A 13,530-nucleotide genomic window follows, 5' to 3' on the forward strand; every position below is an offset into this window, starting at 1 on the left:
TTTTATCACTATATATATTTTTTTAAATAATGTCTTTAACTGTTTTAAAGCTATTAAAACATCTACCTATTTGATAAGGCAGGAGGAAAAAAAATTGGTTTAGGTTTGCCCTGAGCTGAGTCTGGTGGCAAAAGCCAGGGAGGATTCTTGGCTCATGGTGCAGGAGAGAGGCTGTGAACAGCCACAGAGCCCTGGAGTGTCCAGGGAAGGACAACAGGAGAGTCCCCACCCCTGGAGGTGCCCAAGGAACACCTGGAGGTGGCACTCAGGGCTCTGGGCTGGTGGCAAGGTGGGCATTGGGCACAGCTGGCACTCGGTGATCCTGGAGGGCTTTTCCAGCCTAGAGGACTCTGTGATATCACAGGGACAGGTTTGCTGGGTGGGAAATCTCTGCAGGCCAAAGCTTGGTCCTGAAATTCCTCGTGGCTTCAGCTTGCTGAGAGATCAAAACCCCAAATAAATATAAGAAGTGAATCACAAACACAAAAATTCAGTACCTGAGGCTGGGGCCAAAGGAGATCAGCACCTGGAAGGGAAATGATTTTCTCCACATGAAACACATCTCCTGCTGCACTCCCAGAGCCAGGCTGCAGTAAATCCTGTCTCTCCAGCACAGGATCAACTGGGAATCCCCCCTGAGCACGGAATTGTGCCTCTGAGCCTCCCCCTCCACTTACAGCATTTCTCTTCGAGTGATTGTTCCAGCAGCTCTACAAAGCTGAGCTGCATCTTTCTCGCTGCTGCAGGAGACCTGAAATGATCACTCTGAGCACAGGAACTGCCTCAAAACCCACCATGGCCATTGGAATGTCAGTGCTGCCGCTGCTGATGATTTAACAAAATCAAGAGTGAGGAGCTGATGGAGCCATCCCAAAATTTTGGCACCAAGACTCAGAACTGCAGCCTGTGCTGCCCTCCCAACCCGGAGCTGTCAGGGTTTGTTCCAGCTCCAGTGAGCAGGGACTCAGCAAAACTCTGGACACCAGTAAAAACCCATGGATCTGAAAAGGCAAATTCATTTTGATGTATTTCAAAAGTCTTCTAAAATTTCAAATATTTCAATTTCACCGTCAATTGAAAAATAATCAGCTACAAACCTGGAGGGGCCTGAGCTGCAGAGGAATCCGAGATGGTCACACCAGTTCATGGAGGTGGAAGGTGATAAAAGTGCCTCATGATCCAGCCATCTTTCTTTAAAAAGCATTAATTGCTTTATTATCATCTACCTCTACTTGAAAAATAAATGGAGCATACAGATAATTAATTACTTTTTGTTCTGAAAACATATTGCCCTCAAATCCCACTTCCAGTTTAGCTGTGGGTTAAAACCCCTCCACTGTGATTTTTTCTGTGCAGAGCCTGTCAAAGCCATTTATGAACCAGCTGGTGGCAGTGTTTTCATTAGGAAAAGGTAAAAGCATCCCACTCATTTTCCAAAGAATCCACTCCCCCTGCTATTAAAGTGGGAGACTCTTCCTCGTTGCTTGGTTTCCTTCATTAGGATTCGAAGGAAATCCATGCAGGATATAAAACCCCTCAGTCACTGCTGCAGACTCCTCTGGTTTTACAGGTTATGGAATATTTTACTGCCCTTTGGAGCCTGCCTGTTGTTCCTGCTGCTGGAATTCTGGTGTTAGAGGGCTCCTTGCTTTTCTCTGCAAGTTAGTTCAGATTTCAAACAGAGGTGTTGGAGCGAAATAAAAACATGACAGATTTAATCCTGGGCTCTGCCCACTGGATCTGTGGGATTTGTGTTTGGGGAGAGAGGTTGGAAATTGCTTCTGGAAAGGGAGAGCACGGCAATATTCCCTTGCTCTCCCCACACACCCAGCAGTGGCCCCTTCCCACCCCTCTCCTGCATCTTAATTTAAACCGGAGCTGTGTGCAGGAGATCTCCACCTCTGCTCGTGGTATTTATTAGAAAGAGGGAACAGTTAATCAGCATTTTGCAGGAACAACTTACAGCATCCAGGCTAGAAATACCCCTCCCAAGCTGCCAGCAATGCACCTTGCCATGTGACATTCCCAATTTTCCAGCCTGGAATCAAAGGTACAAGGATCAGTGGAGGCCATTCCATGTGACATTCCCAGTTTTCCTGTCTGGAATCACAGGTACAAGGATCAGTGGAGGCCATTCCATGTGACATTCCCAGTTTTCCTGTCTGGAATCACAGGTACAAGGCCCTTGAGGGATCAGAGGAGGCCATTCCATGTGACATTCCCAGTTTTCCAGCCTGGAATCACAGATACAAGGACCCTGAGGAATCACTGGAAGCCATTCCATGTGACATTCCCCATTTTCCAGCCTGGGATCACAGGTACAAGGATCAGTGGAGGCCATTCAGTGTGACTTTTCCAGCCTGGAATCACAGATACAAGGACCCTGAGGGATCACTGGAAGCCATTCCATGTGACATTCCCAGTTTTCCTGTCTGGAATCACAGATGCAAGGCCCCTGAGGGATCAGAGGAGGCCATTCCATGTGACATTCCCAGTTTTCCAGCCTGGAATCACAGGTACAAGGATCCCCAAGGATCAGAGGAGGCCATTCCATGTGACATTCCCAGTTTTCCAGCCTGGGATCACAGGTACAAGGATCAGTGGAGGCAATTCCATGTGACATTCCCAGTTTCCCAGCCTGGGATCACAGGTACAAGGCCCCTAAGGGATCACTGGAGGCACCCTGGCCCCTGTGGCTGGGCACAGCCCCCACTCCCAGCGCAGGGATCCGACCCCTCCTCCCGTGGGTGCCAGCCAGGCCATCTGCACCAGCTCCATCTGCTCATGGGCACCTCCAGCCTCCACAGATGCACCCAAAACTGCTGCCAAGGCGTGTGGGAACACCTCCTGGAGGGCTGGGAAACACTCCATGCCACAGCTAAGATGGAAAAAAAAGCATAAAACTCTTCTTTAGCTGCAGGAAAAGCTGCAGCAGCTCCAGCAGGGAGCGGATCCCGAGGGCTCCTGCCCCCTGCACGTTCCCCCCTCGCAGCCAGAGGAGTGCAGGAGCAGCAGCTGCAGGGACAACGCCTCCGTGGGGATGCGATGAGGATTGGGAAAGCCTCCTGTCCCCCTGGAGTCCCTGCCCTGCAGGCTGGGGATGGCCAGTTGGGGTGGCAGCTCTCCAAGGCTGGCACTGCCCTCTCCTTTCGGCACCAGGAGCGCTCGGCTTGCTTGGGATTATCTGGAAAACAAGGAACAAACTCTTGCTAATGCCGATAAATCTGCTGGTCTTTTCAAGTCAGTGCTTTGGGGGACTGGGAGAGCTTTTTTCCGGGTTTTGCTGTAGTTTTCAGCTTGGATTTGCTTCTCCTTTCTTCTCCAGAACACCAGAAATCAGTGCAGGTAATTCTGACATTAAAAATATCCAGTAAATGGAAAGAACCAAGCACACCTGCACGTGTCACCCCAGGAAATCTGTCGTGCAGCTCAGCAGAAAGGTCACAGGGACACGGGATGTCCATGGCTCTGGAGCTCCTGGTGGCTCCCAGGGCTGGGAAGGACGTGGGACATGGGATGTGTGTGCAGGTGATGCCTGGGTGAGCATCCTGCACCTCCTCCTGAAGGAGGCAGGAGCAGGAGCTCGACAGCTGGCAGGGAATGCTCCTCTCTGTGGCTCTGTCAGCAGTGATTGATTTCCACAGATCACTTCATTCTTTATGAACTGGCACCTTCCAATGGAAAGCTGTGTGGAGAACAGTCCTGGCCAGCCTGATTTCAACCCTCCTGGATTTTATTTCATTCCTGGCCTTTTTCAGTTCTTGGTGAGCACACCATTTCTGCATTAATTGCAAATGTTTGGAATAAAATTTGCCCATAAACCCCCCTAGGATACACATTTCATTATCCCTTTGTCATGTCAAAAAAAACCCACTGTAAATATTTCCCCATGAAAAAGTGATTGATGTTTCAATCATGTTTGGATTTGCACCCACCTTGGTGTCCTTCCCCTGTGAATATTCCTGGGAACTGGCTGAGTGATCATAAAACTGAGCATCGCAATCTGGAGTGTTTTGGGAACACTTTTCATGTTTATTCCCCAAGCCCTTCTACATGGAAAAGCAGCACTGGTCCCAGGGTGGGAACTGGTGGTCACACCATAAATTGAAATGCCCAGAGATCTGCTGGTGGGCAGCCAGGGAGAGCAAACCCCCAAAATCTGCTGGTGCTGAAATCACAGAGCAGGGCCTCACACTGGGACCATTCCCTGTGCTCACTGCTCTTTGATACTGATGCAAATATTGAATTTTCCTCTTTTTTTGGGTATCTTTGATATTTTTAAAGCACATTTGTTGCAACAGGAAGTGGTAACAGATCCAGGACATGTTTATTTTATTTAATCTGAGTGTTTTAACAACTGGCATGGAATATTCTGTATTTAGGGTCCACCTTTCCACGGAAAACAGAATCATAGCATGGGTAAGGTCAGCAGTGGTCACAGTGGATCATCTGAGGCAATCCCAAGAAATGTTCATCCCACTAAAAGGCAGGAAGGAAACAGATGAAGCCTCACCTGGGGGAGGACTTGAGAAACAAATGGAATTTGATGCTCGGATTTGGCTTTTCCTGGAAGCTCAGCTGCGTTTGCTGCTTTTGAAACCCCCAAATTTCAGATGTCCCTCTACTTTTCTACCCCAAATTCTGTTTAACCAGAGGCAGTCCTTATCCCCTCCATCTCCCTGTGCTGCCTTCCAGATGCCTTTGCTTGGATTTATTGGCGTTAGAGGGCAGTCTCCCATTTCCCTGCTTTTTTCCAAGGTCTTTTAACCAGCTCCGGTTCCAAAGTGCTTCAGCGGGCTGGGGCTGAGGGCACAAAGATGCTCCAGACAAAAGCTGCTGTTTTCATTTAAAAACTGCTACAGGTCTGGGAAATCTTCTCTCAAAAACGACTTTTGCATGGTATCTGTATTGCTGGCAGGGCGGGCAATTTATAAAACCTCACACAGATGAAATCTTTCCTCTTGCAGCAGTTCTCTGGGAGGGCTCCGTGATTTCCCAGCTGGAATTTGTGGGAATTCATGCAGCACAGCCCTTCCTTGACATTGCAGGGTGTTAAACTAGAGGTGGCTAAAAGGTGACCACGAATTTTGTGTGATGAGTATCTCCTAAATCCTCCAACCTCTTCTCTTCCAGAAGTGTTTTAAAATCACAGATGAGAAAAAAAAAATAGGATTAAAAAAAAGCCAAAGACCAAAAGTTTCTTTCAAATGTGTGGGAAAAGTGTTTCTGAATCAGCCTAAGGAATGCCTCAGAGCCATAAACCCACAAAGCATCCAGAATGCCATTCCAGCATCCACAGTGGCAATATTCATATATCACAGCCGAGGTGCTGTGAGCTTCCAACTTTTTTTAGGATGGCATTCATCTTTCTGACAAAAATAATTACGGAATGCTAACCTGCAGCCGCTTCAGGCTCGCTAGGAAAATATTACCACTTCTCCCATCCCCAGTCACACCTAATTTAAGAAGTTAAGCTTGTGATCATGGAAAAAAAAAAAAAAAAGCAAAATGTACAGAAGTCACAGACTTTTATCTCCCCTGGAACTTTTCTTGTGGAAGTTGCAGGACAAAGCACAGCCCCGAAATACAGGAATTAGAGATCCACTTTTAACCCTTCCCTGCTCCTCTGGAAATCTCCCTTGTGCCATCCCATGGTTATCCATTGTTCCCATAATTAGTTATGGTTTTCCCTGCAGTAGTGCTGAGACAAATTAATTTGCAATGTCTGGACGCCACACAAATTCCACGTGGGAGCAGAAAATCCCATCAATAGAACAGCGGAAGGAAAAAGGACAAGTTACAAATTTTGGATGTAAGAGCCAAGTGCAGAAGCAGAATCAGTCAGAATCCTGCCCAAGGTGGCCCAGGGAATGTGGGGGAGTTCCCTGTAGGAAAAGGAGAAATGGTCCCATTTTTTTATTGAATTTTTGCCAGGCTCCATGTCAGGTGTGCACATTCCTGCCTGGAAAACTCCTGGATCTGCGTCTGCAGCTCCACAGCACCAAAATACCACCAGAACAGGGAGAATCCCTTCCCTCTCCCCCACTGGCAGGTGGAATCCACTTTTTATTCACAGGGAAAGCGAGCCATTTCCTCAAGGTCAGGCTTTCAGAAGTGGCTGTGAGAAATCAGAGCTGTCAGCGACCCCGAGCAGAATCCCCGGGAGAGGCGGGAGTTTGCTCCCCCTTCCCAGGCTTGTTCCACCAGGCAGGAATGACAGACCCAGCCTCACTGCTCCTGCTGACCAGGCCCTTTTCTGTTTATTTAACATGGAATTGAGGAAAACACACAACTGTGCTGCCATCACCAAAAAAAAATAACATAAACCAGTTGAGACATTGCTCGCAGCGACCGCTGGTGAATGCCAGGGATGAGTCATGTGGGAACGCTCCCATTCCATGATTCCACAATAATGAGGGAGAGACATTTCTTTTCATGCTTTGCACACAAAATAAAATTTCTGCATTTGCTGGAAATGCAGTAAAAAAAACCCAAAAATCCTGTTGTGGAGTAAAAGCTCCTGGCAGCTGAAAAGGAGCTGTAAGGAAGAGCAAGTGATGTGATGGAATCATGGAATCATGGAATCCCAGACTGGTTTGGGTTGGAAGGACCTTAAATTCCATCCAATTCCACCCCTGCCATGGCAGGGACACCTCCCACTGTCCCAGGCTGCTCCAGCCCCAGTGTCCAGCCTGGCCTTGGGCACTGCCAGGGATCCAGGGGCAGCCACAGCTGCTCTGGGCACCCTGTGCCAGGGCCTGCCCACCCGCATTTATTAATAATCATTAATGAACAACCACATCTGCAAAACACTCTGCAACTAAAATGAAACTGTCTTCAGCCATCAGACTCTTAAAAATTATATATTATTTTTTAATGCAGTATGACTAAATTCATCTAAACTCCAATGTATTTCACCTAAATAAAAAGTTAAATTATTGAATATGCCTTTGAAAAAACACCCAGCTTAGGCCAGTGACCAAACAATCCAGTTTCTAAGGCTACAGCATCTCTAATGTCATTAATTAAGCAGTTACAGGCTCACAGGTACAGCTTTTGACAGGTGAACAGCACGAGGCAGGCGAGGCGAGTGCTCTGTGCCAAAACACCTGAATTCATCCTGAGAACACAGGGAAGATAAATGTAACTCATTTCCTGAACACAAGCACGTAAATGACACCTTATTTGTTGATCATAAGGAGTGATTTGTAAAGTTCAAGTACCAAAATATGCAAATTGGCACCGCGCTCGACATGCAAAAGAGCAAACGGATCCTGGAGACCTCATCCTCACATGGCTCCTGCCTCACTCTGGAAAAAGGCACTGCCAGGAGTTCAAAAAGTGCAGCACAAACACCTGGGCACCAAAAGCAGAAAATCCAGGACATTCAGGTGGTAGAAATTTAGGAAAACGCCAGCTTGATACAAAAATAGAGCAAATATTTGGGCTGTTCCAAGGGCTTGGGAGGCCTCGTTGAGCTGCAGGAATTTGATGTGAGGTTTGTGTCTGACAGGGGCTTGCCCAGCTCCTGGCAGGCAGGGACATCCATGAGGATGATTCCTTTAGGAGCTAAGCTTTGATGATCCTTGTGGATCCCTTCCTGCTCAGGATATTCCGTGAGAAATCCAGTGACATTGTCATTAATATTTGCAGAAAGGCAAAGAAAATATAGAAAACACCCCACCTTTGCAAAAGGGAAAACATTGATTTTCTGGGTTCATAATTATCTTTTCATAGCCCAATTTCATGTCCACATAGGACAATTATCTTCTTTTCTTAAGGTTGTGTAAATTAATCAACACGATCAGTTTACATAATTCATTATGTAATTTTCCCCCCATTTTTTCTTACACATATTCTTCTTTCCTCCAGTTGAGAGCCATTTGCTCTTTTTAATTAATTGATGATTTTTACTCGAAAATAAGTAAAAAATACCCCTCTGCAACATGACAACCATCATGTACTGATAGTGTAATTTTTAGTCATAAAAAAAAAAGCAAAAGCAGAGCTGGGGGGACCGAAATGACTCTGGACTGATACTGACATCATTGAATTTAACAATAAATTTCCACAGCATCCTCACAGACCTGTGCTTCAGCCGAGTGTCGTGCTGCTAATTAAGATGCTAATGAAGACACAGAGCCAACCACAGCAGCCTGGGCTCCGTGTGGAGCTCCCAGCTCTGGAATTTGGCTGCAGTTTGGAAAGCCCAGTTAAGGTTTGGGGGGTCAGGAGAGCCCTGGGGCACGAAGCACAGAGCTCTGTGAGGAGGCTCTGTGGGCAGGGGGATCTCTGAGTGCTCAGAGCTCCGTGAGGTGCTCCAGGGTTGCCACAGAGGCTCACCAGGGTCGTTGGACCAGGAGTGAACACAAAATATTCCGACCCTGAACACACCCAACATCGGGGGCCAAACCTGTGGAAAGAGCTGTCACTCCCTGCTCCTCCAATGAGTTGTGGATGGAATCTGGGGCTGATGTGTGGGGATGATGTCTGGAGAGCAGCTCTGCACAGCTCAGTTCCTGTCACACTCAGCCCTTACACAGCTTCTGGAAGGTTCACACCGAAGAAGTTGAAAAGATGGGTCTCAACTGGTCAAGCTTTAAGATCGCTTTCATTTCCAGCATAACCAACCCAGTGACTTCAAATCTGTGCAGGAATTGGAAGAAAAAGTCTTCCTATCACCACAAAGACAGAAAAATTGCCCTAACCCCACAAACTGCTCTGTACCCCAACCCCAGAGGGGTTTGATATTCAGCTGTGACATTTTTTCAGTCCCCAAGGTCCATCCTCCCCTCAGTTGTTCTCACCAGCCATGGCCCGTTGGGGTAGGACAGTGAGCTCAGCCTGGTTCCTTAAAGAAAAAACTTCTGCCATGATGCTTCACCCTCAAAAATAAATTTCAGTATGGTGAGACTGATAAAAGGCGTATCTTTGACATTTTTTCAATCTTTCCCCAAACTCTTTCAACATTTAAGCAGACAGCTCATCAATGACATTCTGCATAAATGCTCCACGGCTCGAAGTAATTTTTCATGATGAATCTTTAAAGTGCCAGACTCTCTGATAAGTTAAATTTTGATTTTCTTTATATGACAAATGGTTAATAGTTGTCTTAGAGCCTTTCTGCACTATGATTTTTATCTCCATTTTATTACGGTAATAATAACATCTAATATACTCTTTCATATCTGTCTTGTTCTTTCTTAAGGTCAAAATTATATCCAGAGTTAAAAACAGCAAGAGATTTCTCCCTTTCTTCCTCTCAATATTTTCAGGGAATAAATTACCATACAGAGGCAAATAATAGCAAATTAAGAAACCTAAATGTGATATCCATACTTTAATATGTGCTGGGCAATCAGAAACCCAAGTGTTGGGATGTCATTACAGCGAGGAATTTTCAGGCTTGCAAGTTAATTAGATGCTATTACATCAGGCTATATAATTGCCTTCCTTGCCAATAATCTGAAGAGGAAGAAGAAGAAGAAGAAGAAGAAGAAGAAGAAGAAGAAGAAGAAGAAGAAGAAGAAGAAGAAGAAGAAGAAGAAGAAGAAGAAGAAGAAGAAGAAGAAGAAGAAGAAGAAGAAGAAGAAGAAGAAGAAGAAGAAGAAGAAGAAGAAGAAGAAGAAGAGTAAGAAGAGGAAGAAGAGGAAGAAGAGGAAGAAGAGGAAGAAGAGGAAGAAGAGGAAGAAGAGGAAGAAGAGGAAGAAGAGGAAGAGGAAGAAGAAGAGGAAGAGGAAGAGGAAGAAGAAGAGGAAGAAGAAGAGGAAGAAGAAGAGGAAGAAGAAGAGGAAGAAGAGGAGGAAGAAGAGGAGGAAGAAGAGGATGATGAAGAGGATGATGAAGAGGATGATGAAGAGGATGATGAAGAGGATGATGAAGAGGATGAAGAGGATGAAGAGGATGAAGAGGATGAAGAGGATGAAGAGGATGAAGAAGAATCTGCCCTCTTCTTGTCTTGGGGCAGATTTTGCCTGTTGGTGTTTTATGGGATTTGTTCCCTTCAGGTTCACCAGTAGAAACCTCAAAGCTCCTTCAAAGGCACAGATGGGTTCTGGGGAGCAGGGGAGCAGCAGGTGACACGTCCTGCTCTTTGAAAGGTGACATTGCAGGTGTGGGGATGGGATGGGATGGGATGGGATGGGATGGGATGGGATGGGATGGGATGGGATGGGATGGGATGGGATGGGATGGGATGGGATGGGATGGGATGGGATGGGATGGGATGGGATGGGATGGGATGGGATGGGATGGGATGGGATCCATAGGATGGGATGGGATGGGATGGGATGGGATGGGATGGGATCCATAGGATGGGATGGGATGGGATCCATAGGATGGGATGGGATCCATAGGATGGGATGGGGATGGGGATGGGATGGGGATGGGGATGGGATGGGGATGCAGCTCCCACAACCTCAGGGCAGCATCAGCCCAACCCCAGGGCCCAGCACAGCCTAGTTTATCAGTTCATTAACTTCTTTATAATCAACTGATTTATTTAGACACAGCTGGATCTGAGTAGCCACATTTCCTAATGGATGAGTTCTCTTTATGGCAATGATATCACAGCTAAAAGAATTTTAATTGCTTCAATAAATGTCCAAATAAAAATAATTTATTCAGTAAATCCAGGGAAATCTGGTTTCTAGTCTGAGCTTGAATCAAAACTGGTCAAACTGAGCTTGGCTGCTCCCAACAGTGATTGCTGAGCTCAGGGATGGTTCTCACAGCCCAAAAACAAGGAATCATCACTGGAAATTTATGTTTAAAGCTTCCAGAGGTAGCTACAAGTTAGAGCAAAGTAAGGAAAAAAAAATCCTTATGGATTCAGGAATTCCTCTTGTCCTCTCCCTCAGCCTCTCCAGCTATTGAAACCACTCTTTTCTGTCCCCAAATCCCAAATCTTCCCAAATCCATCAGTCATGATCCTGCTCAATGAGGGCAGTTTCTTGTTTTTCAGATGGGGAAATTGAGTAGAAATTATTTTTCTAAAGTCAGACTGAATTACTCAGCCAAGACTGGCCAGAGCATTCCCCACTTCTCAACTTGCTCCTCAATCCCCAGACAAAGCATCACTCTTCCCACCCTCTGAACTCTTACCTTTTGTTTCTGTTAGGTTAGCCAAGAAAAACAGTAAAGAAATTCACAAACTATCTCCTTACAGCATCATGAATCCCTGTACTCCAGAAAGAAACAAAATTATGGATAACACATTAATTATGTTGCAGGTTGGCATCCCTATAGCTGTTCCTACTGTTCACTTTTTACTGAAAAAAGACATTTTCTGCCACATCACCTGTTCCTGTCACCATAAAAATTAATGTGCCCAGCAATGGCACCCTCAGTTCCTGATTTCCTGACAGAGATCGCTGAGGTCACTCTCTGTTCTCTCCAGAACCTTTAAAGTTCAGGGATGAGTTCAGCATTGCAGGGTGACTCCTGTGGGCGGCCATGGCCAGATCAGCCCTGCAGGACAGAACTCCTGGAAGGAAGCTGCATAATCCACATTTCCCAGGCTTGCTCTGGGTTCAGGTGATTTGGGGGACTCTTGGTGGCCTCCTGGTCCCATTGTTTTGCACATGCAGCTCCCTCCAGCTGGAGTGGCCTGCCAGGGACTGGCTAAATCATAAAGAATGGGATTTTTCCAGCAGCCAATTTTTCTTGCATCCCTTATTTTTGATAAAAGGGGATGAAGGTCTGTGGGAGCAGGAAAGCAGCTCTGCATCCCTCTAGAATGTGCCCAGCTCAAAGGCAAATGCCAAAACACTGAGTTGCTCTCATTCCTGCACAATAAGGGAAAATTGGATTTTCCAAGCTCCACACAGAGTTCTGTTGGCTTAAAGACAACCTTGCTCATCCCAGGTTACCAAGGCAGGAATATAATTGGTTATGCAGGAAAATGTTAGTACAAACAGATCTCAGAGACCAAGTGAAGGTAAATCTGAATTTGTTTGGGGATTTTTGCTTTCCTGAAAGATAATTTGGATGGGGGTATGAGCAGGACAGAGCTCTGCACTGGAACAAAACACCTCCATCGCCATGCACAGATGCAGAATGGACTCAAGGAATCATGGAATCATGGGATCACGGATGGTTTGGATGGAAGGGACCTTAAAGCTCATCCCATCCCACCCCCTGCCGTGGGCAGGACACCTCCCACTGTCCCAGGCTGCTCCAATCCCTGTCCAGCCTGGCCTTGGGCACTGCCAGGGATGGAGCAGCCACAGCTCTGGACCATCTGTGCACTCAGGACCTGTTTTTGCTTCTGTCACCACCCAGGAATCATCCCCAGCCCTTCCCTTTCCAGTGGCCAAAGGCAGTGAACTTCTGCTCCTTGGGGAGTCCTGGAGAGGCCTGGAGAGTGTTTGGGATGGAGGATTTGTGTGGCTATGGCTAGAAATGCCAGCAGCCAGGAGGGACACAGGCCGTGCCCGGCTGCAGTGTCACCACGGTGCCATCCTGGGCTTGCTCCCATCCGATAGTACCCAAGGATAGTAAATATCCAGCACACCCCTCAGGCATTTTTCATGGTCCAAGGATCCCATGGTTTCTAGGATCCCATGGTTCCTGGGTTCCATGGTTCCTGGGATTTTATGGTTCCTGGAATCTCATGGTTCTTGGGTTCCATGGTTCCTGGGATCCATGGTTCCTGGGATCCATGGCTCCTAGGATTTCATGGTTCCTGGGATCCATGGTTCCTGGGATCCATGGCTCCTAGGATTTCATGGTTCCTGGGATCCCCTGGTTCCTGGGATCCCATGGTCCCTACGATTCCATGGTTCCTGGGATCCGTGGTTCCTAGGATTCCATGGTTCTTGGGTTCCATGTTCCTAGGATCCCATGGTTCCTGGGATCCATGGTTCCTGGGTTCCATGATTCCTGGGATCCGTGGTTCCTGGGATCCCCTGGTTCCTGGGTTCCATGATTCCTAGGATTCCATGGTTCTTGGGATCCCCTGGTTCCTGGGATCCCATGGTCCCTACAATTCCATGGTTCCTGGGTTCCGTGGTTCCTGGGATCCCATGGTTCCTGGGATCCCATGGTTCCTGGGTTCCGTGGTTCCCACTTGACTCAGCAACCTCGAGACAATCCCAAAGGAAGTCAGGTGTCTGAGCACCTGAGAACCAGGTTGAGAACCAGGATGTGTTAAACTTTCCAGCCTGGACAATCACAGGCAGGAATGTGTCTGATCTCCTTGGAGCAGCCAGAAATCCTCCAGACAAACCTCCTGTCCCACCAGCACAGCTCCATGCAGGGTCACTTCCCCCTTGAGCTCAGGGAGGGCATCACAGAGGGGATGGCACCAAACCACCTCCCTGTAGGGTTAAAGACAACCTCCTGAGCTATGACATTTAACAGCAGAATATTAGAAAACATCCACAGAGTGATTTATTATAATTAATATCGCAGCTTTGACCGAAAAAGGCATTGCAGGGACACTCTGCCACATTTTCAAGCCAAGGGCACAGCGTGTTACACTCAGGGGACACAGCCACAAGCAGAACTCAACGTGTGTAACTCATCAGG

This window comes from Prinia subflava, chromosome 9, assembly GCF_021018805.1.
Source record: "Prinia subflava isolate CZ2003 ecotype Zambia chromosome 9, Cam_Psub_1.2, whole genome shotgun sequence".
In the NCBI taxonomy this organism is placed as follows: Eukaryota; Metazoa; Chordata; class Aves; order Passeriformes; family Cisticolidae; genus Prinia; species Prinia subflava.